At 41.1% G+C, this 9,276-nt stretch overlaps 1 pseudogene; it reads left to right on the top strand.

Annotated features, from left to right (window-relative positions):
• The first annotated feature begins 7,051 nt into the window (after positions 1 to 7,051).
• Positions 7,052 to 8,475, top strand: LOC109451679 (translation initiation factor IF-2, mitochondrial pseudogene; annotated as a pseudogene).
• The last annotated feature ends 801 nt before the right edge of the window (positions 8,476 to 9,276 follow it).

Genomic DNA, 9,276 nt, shown 5'->3' with positions numbered 1-9,276 from the left:
AATAAACTGGGTCTCTAAATCCAGTTGCCTGTAGGTATGCCAAAGCCTTGACTAAAACAAATGGACAGACTCCCTTCTTACAGATTAGGCCAAGCGACCAGAGGTACTTAAATGTCTTGTTCTGAGTCATTCAGCTGCCTGTGGTAGAGCCAGGATCCTAAGCCAGGCCTGTTGACTGGAGGTCCTGTGCTGTTTCCATGATCTGCATGTGAAATGACTCTGCAAATCTAATGGCACTTGCAGCCATAAGCAACTGCCTGTTCATAGGGTGAGATCCTGTGAAAGGATTGCTTCACCCTTCCTTGAGCCAGATTCAGGAAGGGAGATGCTACACACAGACACAAGAGAGACATCTTATGTACAGTGCCTTTTCAATCCTCAAGTCAGAAACCAACCCCTTATGCCCTTGGGCTTCTAACAAGTTGTGCATAACTCTCCATAGCCCGTAATCAGGAGGCTTTCTCTAATATCAAACCTTATAACAATGAAAACTTTTTAACCAATCCTAAGAAGTTACCTTCGTAAATATCTCCATTATAATTGCTCAGAGGCATTTTCAGGTTTTAAGAATTACAGAGGGGTTAATAAACACTTCTTGTTGCTTGTCTTTTGTGACTCCCAGACTTTGACTTTGGTGACTCCCAGATAAGGCTTGTCCAAAAAAACCAAAAACAAAAAGAAATTTGGGGAAAGGAAACATTACGGACTTTTGACGGAAAGGCTGCTTTTAAAAGTTTGATTTGGCTCACGTCATGTTTGGCCTTGGGAAGCAAGAGTTTTCCCTTCATTCTGCTCCAGAATTGAATGTCTTACCATTTTGTGCACGCCAGGTATCTCATCTTTTTCTTAAAAATGTTACTAAAATGATAAACTTGTTGGAGTAAGATATAGGACTGCCTGGGAGAGGTCAAAGTGCACAGAAAAAAAATCCCATTTCTTGAGCAATAATCTGGCCAGGAATGGCGAGCTTACTCTTTATACATCGGTAGCTGGCTTTCAGTGCTTGCTGGAAGCTGAGTCTCCCACCTACGAGGAACTAGAAACTCATCAGTCTCCTCACTTCTAAGAACAAAACAGGGCTCTGCTGCCATTGAATAAGGGGTGTTCCGGTATCACCCACAGCTCCTGAAGGCAAAATAACAAAATCCGATCTTACCAGTTCACTATGGTCTTCCCTGCCGGTGACTTTTCTCCGATAGGATAGGTTACCTGCCTCCAGGGAGGTATTTTCTCTCTTACCTTGTACAAAAGCACTGCTTGGAAGTGAAGGTTGGTGGACCTGTGGTTGGGGGTGGAGAGGGGAACAGGTCAGTGGTCTATGCTATTGTCACACCACTGTCACTCTCTCAGCCAGCACTGATTGTCATAGGGTCTACACTTGACCTCCACCTGTAGCCCTCCCCTTTATAAAAGCTGCCCTCGAGGATCAGAACCTCAGATCTCCCTGAGAAAGATTCCGTCTCCAAGCGTATCTGACGACACTTTAGTGCTTGTGTGACGAGGAACTGGATAGCTGGGCTTCCCTGACGTCCTGTCTTCTGGTTCCTGGACACACCAGAGTTGTCCACATGCCCCGGTTCCACACTTACATCTCCACTATTACCTCTCTTTCCTCCTCAATATACACATATTCCTGTTAGAGAATCAAATCTTAATCAACCAGTCAATAACTGGGAAAGAAGGTGGGTGAGTACAATCTAATAACTGTTGTGATTTACCTTTTTTCCTAAATCTTAAAACACTTTATTTTAACTTAAAATATATAAATGAACCATTTAAACTGCTCACACGGTATATATTATATATTAAAATATATCAGTAAACATATAAAAATATATAAATATACAAATGTGTAATGTATGTAGCGATGTGTAGGGATAAGGCCTTTCTTTCAGTGTGAGTTTATTATTTGGTGATCTATGAAAATCTTTCTGATATCAGACATATCCATAATGTGTCATCTGCTATTCCCTACTTCAATTTATAAAAGATAAACAGAAATTTAAAGATACTTCCCTGTCAGATGGAGTATAGAATTTCTGAATTTTTTTCAGCCCTTAATAGTTGTCTAGCACGTATAGTTATAGTTTATCTTTATCTTTAGTTTGTAGCAATGAATATTTTGTGACATTTATATCAGTGGACATAGAATAAATAGAACCATCACAATTTCTATAACTGATTTCATGTATGGTCATGTTTAATGTAATGTTTGTAACTTTTTTCTCTCTAGCACCCTGAAAAAGGCACAGTATAAAACAGGGAGGGAAATTCAAATAAAAACTTGTGTACAAATATTCATGGAAACACTCTTAAAAACAGACAAAAGGACATAGATAACAGTATAGTGATTACCAGAAGCAAATGGGGGGAGGTAGAAAAGGGTAATTGGGGTCAAATATATGCTGACAGGAGATTTGACTTTGGGTGAACACACAATGCAATATATGGATGATGATTATAGAATTGTACACTTGAAACCTATACAATTTTATTAATGACACCCCAATAAATTTAATTTTTCAAAAAGCTAAAAGGTAGAAACTATCCAAACGACCATCCACTGATAAATGGGTAAAAAATGTGGTATGTCCATACAAGGGAATATTATTCAGCCATAAAAAGGAATGAAATATTGATACATGCTATAACAGGGATGAGCCTTGAAAGTATTATGCTAAGTGAAAGAATCTAGACACAAAAGGTCATCCATTACATGATTCCATTCATATGATATATCCAGAATAGGTGAAGGCACAGAAACAGAAAACGGATACCTGGTTATCAGGGGCTTGGAGAAAGGGGGATGTGGGATGTGGGATGTGGGAGTGACTGCTTAATGAGTACAGCTTCCTTTTAGGGTAATAAAATGTTTTAACCAGATAAAGATGGTGGTTGCACAATGGTGGGAATGTACTAAATGCCACTGAGTTGTACAATTTTAAATGGTTAATTTTGATATGTGAATTTTACCTCAATGAAGAAAAAAATGGGAGAGGGGAAACAGGTCCCAAGAACTTGCAAACAGCCCTCACCCCCAACACGTGCACACCCATGCACACCCATGCACACTTGCATGGTACACATACACGTGCATGCATGAGCAGCACAAGTAACCTAGCGCCCCCTCAGCAAAAGGAAGAGGTTTCGGCCTGGTTACTCCTCCTTTCTGTACCGGGGACCTATTAATTGCTCCAATCCTTAGCAACACTGTCACCATCTTATGATCTTCTGTTCTCCCTACCCAAACTAAATTCCACTCTCCTCTCCTCAAAGTCTGCATTCAAGGGACTTCCAGGATCCTCCCTTGATCGGCCATTTGGGACAATGTCCTGAGAGGTCTCAAAGAGGTCTCATTGAACCACTCATGGCTCCATGAAAGCGAATAGGCGTATAGGCTGTATCTCCCTCCTCCACCTGCATTCAATGAGAGCCATTTGTTTCCTTTCAGGAGCACAGATGGGCCATGTTTGAACACCAACTGCTTCTTCCAAAATGTATATATTTGTAAATTAAGCCCTGCTGGTATGGCACATGTGAGCCACACTACCATGCCTGAACTTTGTATCCCAGGAGGGGAGGGACTCAGCGACCTCTGATTGAGGCTTGCAGATGTTCCACAAGAAGTGGAAGAGAACTCGCTCTGATGGGACAGCTGAGCTGGAACAGGAGAGTCCCATCCTTATCTCTGGGAGCCCTATGTAGAGCAGACCTAGCCCTGGGAGATGCCATAAGCCTAGGAGAGGAGGACTGAAGGTAACAGAAAGCAAATGTCTACTTTGGCAAAGTCCGCAGCTCACATCAGTTTATTTTCCTCTCCATTGTTAATGAAAAAAAGGTATAAAAAGACAACTCTGTGGAACATGCTAAATGCAAAAATGTTTTGTTTGACTCTGATCATTTGTGCTTCCTATGATAAGCAACATATGGCAGCAACCTTAGCTTGTGACTGCAGCAAATTATCAATATACATATCTTCTTACAATATACAAACACAAAAGTTTATGTGCCTGGGAAGAAAATGTCCAAGGACTAAGTAAAAAAAGGATTACGCTAGCCAAGCCACAAAATATGTTTGAATTTACATATTATAATGGACTTGATTCCATTTGTCAGCCTGATGTCCCCAGGTTCCCTAGGTCTCTGGTGTTACCCTTTAACGTCTAAATGAAATGGCTGGAAATTGTGTTTCACATGTGGTGGGAAATCTGCCCCCCTCCCAGCCCCTGTCAGGGATCACTGGGGAGCAGGGGCAGATTCTCCTTCTCTTGACCAGTCCAGGCTGCAGCCTTCTTTCTGACCATCCTATTCAGCACTGCAGATGTCACCCTCTCTCACTGGCCTATTTTATGCCATGTCAAACATGTCCCAATTTCCTTTCCCCCCCAAGAATCACTAACCCAGGGTTATTGATTAAAACTTGGGGAAATAGAAGAGGGGACTTACAATACAGCATGGGGAAAGGCAACAATGAAAACTGTGTATTAGACACCCCTTAGTCATTCTGTGTGGTAGGGATTATTTTTTCTCTCACTCTCTGGTCATGTTCTCTCTCTCAGATTACAGCTTGTCACCAATTTTTTGGCTTCCTCTACCCCCCTGAAACCTTTCTCCTCTCAACTCTAGCTCCAGCTTCAAACCTCCCAAACAGTGTTTACTTTCTTACATAGAGCCATTGCTTATCTACTACTGCACACACAACTATTCTCTGGGTCTAACTTTGCATAGCCAAACACCCCCATTTCGTATGCTCTACTAATCAAAGGATCACCTACTCCAAGGCTCCACCTTTTGGTGGCAGAAAACCCTCACAGAAGTTTCCAAGCTCCAATATTTCCATTTCCATGGTCATGCCCCCTTTTTGTAGTAAAATATACACAACAGAAAATTTACCATTGTAACTAGTTTTTAAAAACAACAGAAATGTATTGTCTCCAGTTCTGGAGGCTAGAAGGCCAAGATCAAGGTGTTGGCAGGGTTGATTCCTCCCGAGGCGTCTCTGTTTGGCTCGTAGATAGCTGTCTTCTCCTTGTGTCCTAACATGGTCATCCCTTGGTGTCCCCTTTAACCATTTTTAATTGTACAGTTCAGTGACATTAAGTACACCCATATTGTTGTGCAACCATGACTGCTATCCATCTCTGGAACATTTTCATCAACCCAAACTGAAATTCCCTTAAACAATAACTCCCTATTTCCCCCCAACTCCCATGCCATGGTAACCAATATTCTACTTTCTCTCTCTGTGATTAGAAGTGGAATTATGCAATATTTGTCTTTTTGTGTCTGGTTTTATTTACTTAGTACAATGTCTTCAAGGTTTATCCATGTTGTAGTTTGTATCAAAATTTCATTTCTTTTTAAGGTTGAATAATATTCTGTTGTATGTTTATACCACATTTTGTATACCTGTTTAACTGTCAATGGACATCTGGGTTGTTTCCACATTTTGGCTATTGTGAATAATGCTGCTATGACCATTTCGTATACAAATATCTATTCAAGTACCTGCTTTTTTCTGGGTATGTGCCCAAAAGTGGAATTGCTAGATCATGATAAATTCTATTTAGTTTTTGTGAGGAAACACTATAATATTTTCCACAGCGGTTGCACCATTTTACATTCCCACCAGCAATGCACAAGGGTTCCAATTTCTCCACATCCTCTCCAACACTTGTTATTATTTTTATTTTTGTAATAACCATCTTTATGTGTGTAAATTTATATCTCGTTGTACTTTTGACTTAGATTTCCCTGATTATTAGTGATGTTGAGAATCTTTTTCATGTGCTATCGGCCATTTGTATATCTTGTTTGGAAGAACAATCTGCTCAGGTCGTTTGCCCATTTTTAAATTGGGTGGGGTTTTTTTTTGTTGTTTTTTGTTTTGTTAAGTTGTAAGAGTTTGTATATATTCTGGATATTAACCCTTTGTTGGGTACATGATTTACAAGCATTTTCTCCTATTCTATATGTCATCTTTTCACTCTCTTGATTGTGTCATTTCATGTAGAAATTTTTTTTTTTTTTTTTTTTTTTAAAGATTTTATTGGGGAAGGGGAACAGGACTTTATAGGGAACAGTGTGTACTTCCAGGACGTTTTTCCAAGTCAAGTCGTTGTCCTTTCAATCTTAGTTGTGAAGGGCGCAGCTCAGCTCCAGGTTCAGTTGCTGTTGCTAGTTGCAGGGGGCACAGCCCACCATCCCTTGCGGGAGTTGAACCGGTAACCTTGTGGTTGAGAGGATGCGCTCCAACCAACTGAGCCATCCGGGAGCTCAGCGGCAGCTCAGCTCAAGGTGCCATGTTCAATTTTAGTTGCAGGGGGCGCTGCCCACCAGCCCTTGTGGGACTCGAGGAACTGAACTGGCAATCTTGTGGTTGAGAGACCACTGGCCCATGTGGGAATCGAACTGGCAGCCTTCCGAGTTAGGAGCATGGAGCTCTAACCGCCTAAGCCACCGGGCCTGCCCCTCACGTAGAAAATTTTTAATTTTGATGAAGTTCAATTTATCTATTTCTTCTTTTGTCACCTCTACTTTTTGTGTAATATTCAAGAATCATTGACAAATCCAATGTCATGAAGATATCCGCTTATGTTTTCTTCTAAGAGTTTTATAGTTATAGCTCTTATGTTTAGATCTTTGACCCATTTTGAGTTAACTTTTGTATATGTTGTGAGGTAAGGGCCCATCTTCATTGTTTTTCATGTGGATACCCACTTTCCCCAGGAATATTTGTTCAAAAGAATGCCTCTTCCTGGACAATCTCTACCTGGACTCAGAATCCAGATGCTCCGGGCCTTATGTAGGAGCTAAATAAGTCCCAAGGCTTCCAACTCTTACATTCAGACATTCCACTAATGCAACTACATATTTCCAACATCCTTTTTCAGATTCCATGAATATTCTAGATGTGAAAGAACACCGAATTGGGAGTCAGAAAGCCTGCATTCTAGTCCTGACTGTCATTAACTAGAGGCATGACACTGTAGAAGTGTTTTTGAGCTCTCTGGACTCACATTTTCCTTTTCTGTAAAATGAGGGGCTTGGAATAAGTAGCAAGAGAAACATGAACCAGATGATACGGAAAGTGGAGCACTTGCTACGATTTCACACTATTTGTAGGCAGCTGCATAGCCTGAATCAAAGAAAAACGTTAGCACAGTGGAGTCATGTGTTTTCATCTGCTTACCCAGTGTGGATGGCTCAGCTGTACGCCTGGTCCTGGCAAACAGATGTGCTCTTTGGGGCTGCTTTATCTCAATATAGGCTTCTAGTAACAGAAAGGGAGAAAGATCATGGAAATCTTAGTTATCTTCAACAAAATCTAAAAAGGAGGTAGAGGTACGGATTGGAATGACTGTTGAGGAACTGGCCAGAGTAATGGAAAAAGACATTGATTGTGTATATAAAGCTTTAATGAGTACTACTATCAACATAGATTCACTAGAAGCAGATTCGCATTTAGATGAAGCCTGGATCAAAGGAGTGATAAAGCAGGCAGGGATGAAGTTAAAATGGAGCAAATGAAAACAGGACAAAGTCAGAGAAAATAAAGATGCTGTGAGAAGGCTGCAGGCAGATCCAGCTTTCTTAACTCCAAGGCTCCCAGTTGTCACCATCATGGGCCATGTTGATCAAGGGGAAAACGACCACATTACTTGACAAACTGCGGAAAAACTCAAGTGGCAGCAAAGGAAGCTGGAGATATCACTTAGCACATGGGTGCTTTTCTTGTCTTTCCGCCTCCTGGGAAAAAATCGTCTTTCCTGACACTCCAGGACATGCTGCTTTCTCAGCCATGAGAGCCAGAGGTGCTCAGGTCATGACATTGTCCTGTTGGTTGTAGCTGCAGATGAAGGAGTGATGAAGCAAACTCTAGAATCTATTCAGCGTGCCAGAGATGCTCAAGTGCCCATTGTCCTTGCCATAAACCCGTGTGACAAAACTGCGGCTGATCCTGAAAAAGTGAAAAAAGAACTGCCAGCTTATGATGTGGCGTGCGAGGATTATGGAGGCGACGTTAAAGCAGTGCATGTCTCTGCACTTATGGGTGATAATCTGATGGCTTTGGCAGAGGAAACAATTACTCTTGCAGACGTGTTGGAATTGAAAGCAGACCCCACTGGTCCAGTGGAAAGAACAGTAATAGAATCTCACAAAGAAAGAGGTCCTGTTACTACAGCAACAACTCAAAGAGGAACTTTGAGGAAAGGCTCAATTATGGTTGCGGGAAAGAGTTGGGTGAAAGTATGCTTAATGTTTGATGAAAATGGAAAAACAATTAATGAGCCCTCTCCCAGCCGGCCCGTGGGAATTATAGGCTGGAGAGACCTCTTTTCTGCAGGAGATGAAATTCTTGAAGTAGAATCTGAGCCAAGAGCACGTGAAGTTGTTGCTTGGAGGAAGTATGAGCAAGAACAGGAGAAAGATAAAGAGAATCTGAAAATAACCAAGGCAGTATTTTACCGTTAGCAATAAAGTCAGATTAAAATATATCAGTAGTCAACCGAATAGTAATTGGTAACGAATACGATGCCACTGAAAAATAGTAATATCAGAGTTCAGTAGCTATAGCTAACGTGTAAGGGTGAAATTCGGGAATCAATAATGTAATTAGACTTAGCTCATTTGCAGTTTGACTCGCCACATAACTCGCTATCTAGACACCTGTAATTAGACTTAGTTTGCAGTTCGAGCCATCTGATAGTCAGCTGTTTTCTCTTTGTTTTTTCCCCTTAGTGACTGACTTAAGAACTCTGTTTTGTTACCTTTCTCAGTGCTACATATACCTTGTTTAATTAGCAGAATCCTAACTGGACAGGGCAATTTCTTAATCCTTAGGCACCTGGACACTGGAATCCAATATGAAACTCCCTTGCAGTTTTTACTGGTGACGCATAAAGCCCCAGGCCGCAGTGGCTGAGTCTGAGTCGACTCCGTTGATAACATTATCTTAGACCAGATCCCACGAAATGATGTCAGCCCTCAGATCTGCCTGACCGACTCCCCCTTTCCTATATAAGGAAAAGTTAATCTAAAGATGAGTGCAGTTGTCTGCTCCAGACTCTGCCCCCGACAGCTTTTCTGCCAGAGCCTTTCTAAACTTTCTAACTTCTATTCCTTTGAGTCTTGTGAAGACAAAACATAACTTTCAAAACATCACTCAGTTTGTCAGAAATAAATTCTCAGAATACTCATTTATTTCTTTCGGACTGCAGTAAATTTCTTTGGAATGTTTATTATACCTGTTGGAGGACATTTGCATTAAATCAC

The sequence above is a fragment of the Rhinolophus sinicus genome, chromosome 1 (assembly GCF_057876585.1).
Source record: "Rhinolophus sinicus isolate RSI-liver-muscle chromosome 1, RSI-T2T, whole genome shotgun sequence".
In the NCBI taxonomy this organism is placed as follows: Eukaryota; Metazoa; Chordata; class Mammalia; order Chiroptera; family Rhinolophidae; genus Rhinolophus; species Rhinolophus sinicus.
This window is presented reverse-complemented; position numbering and strand designations above follow the sequence as displayed.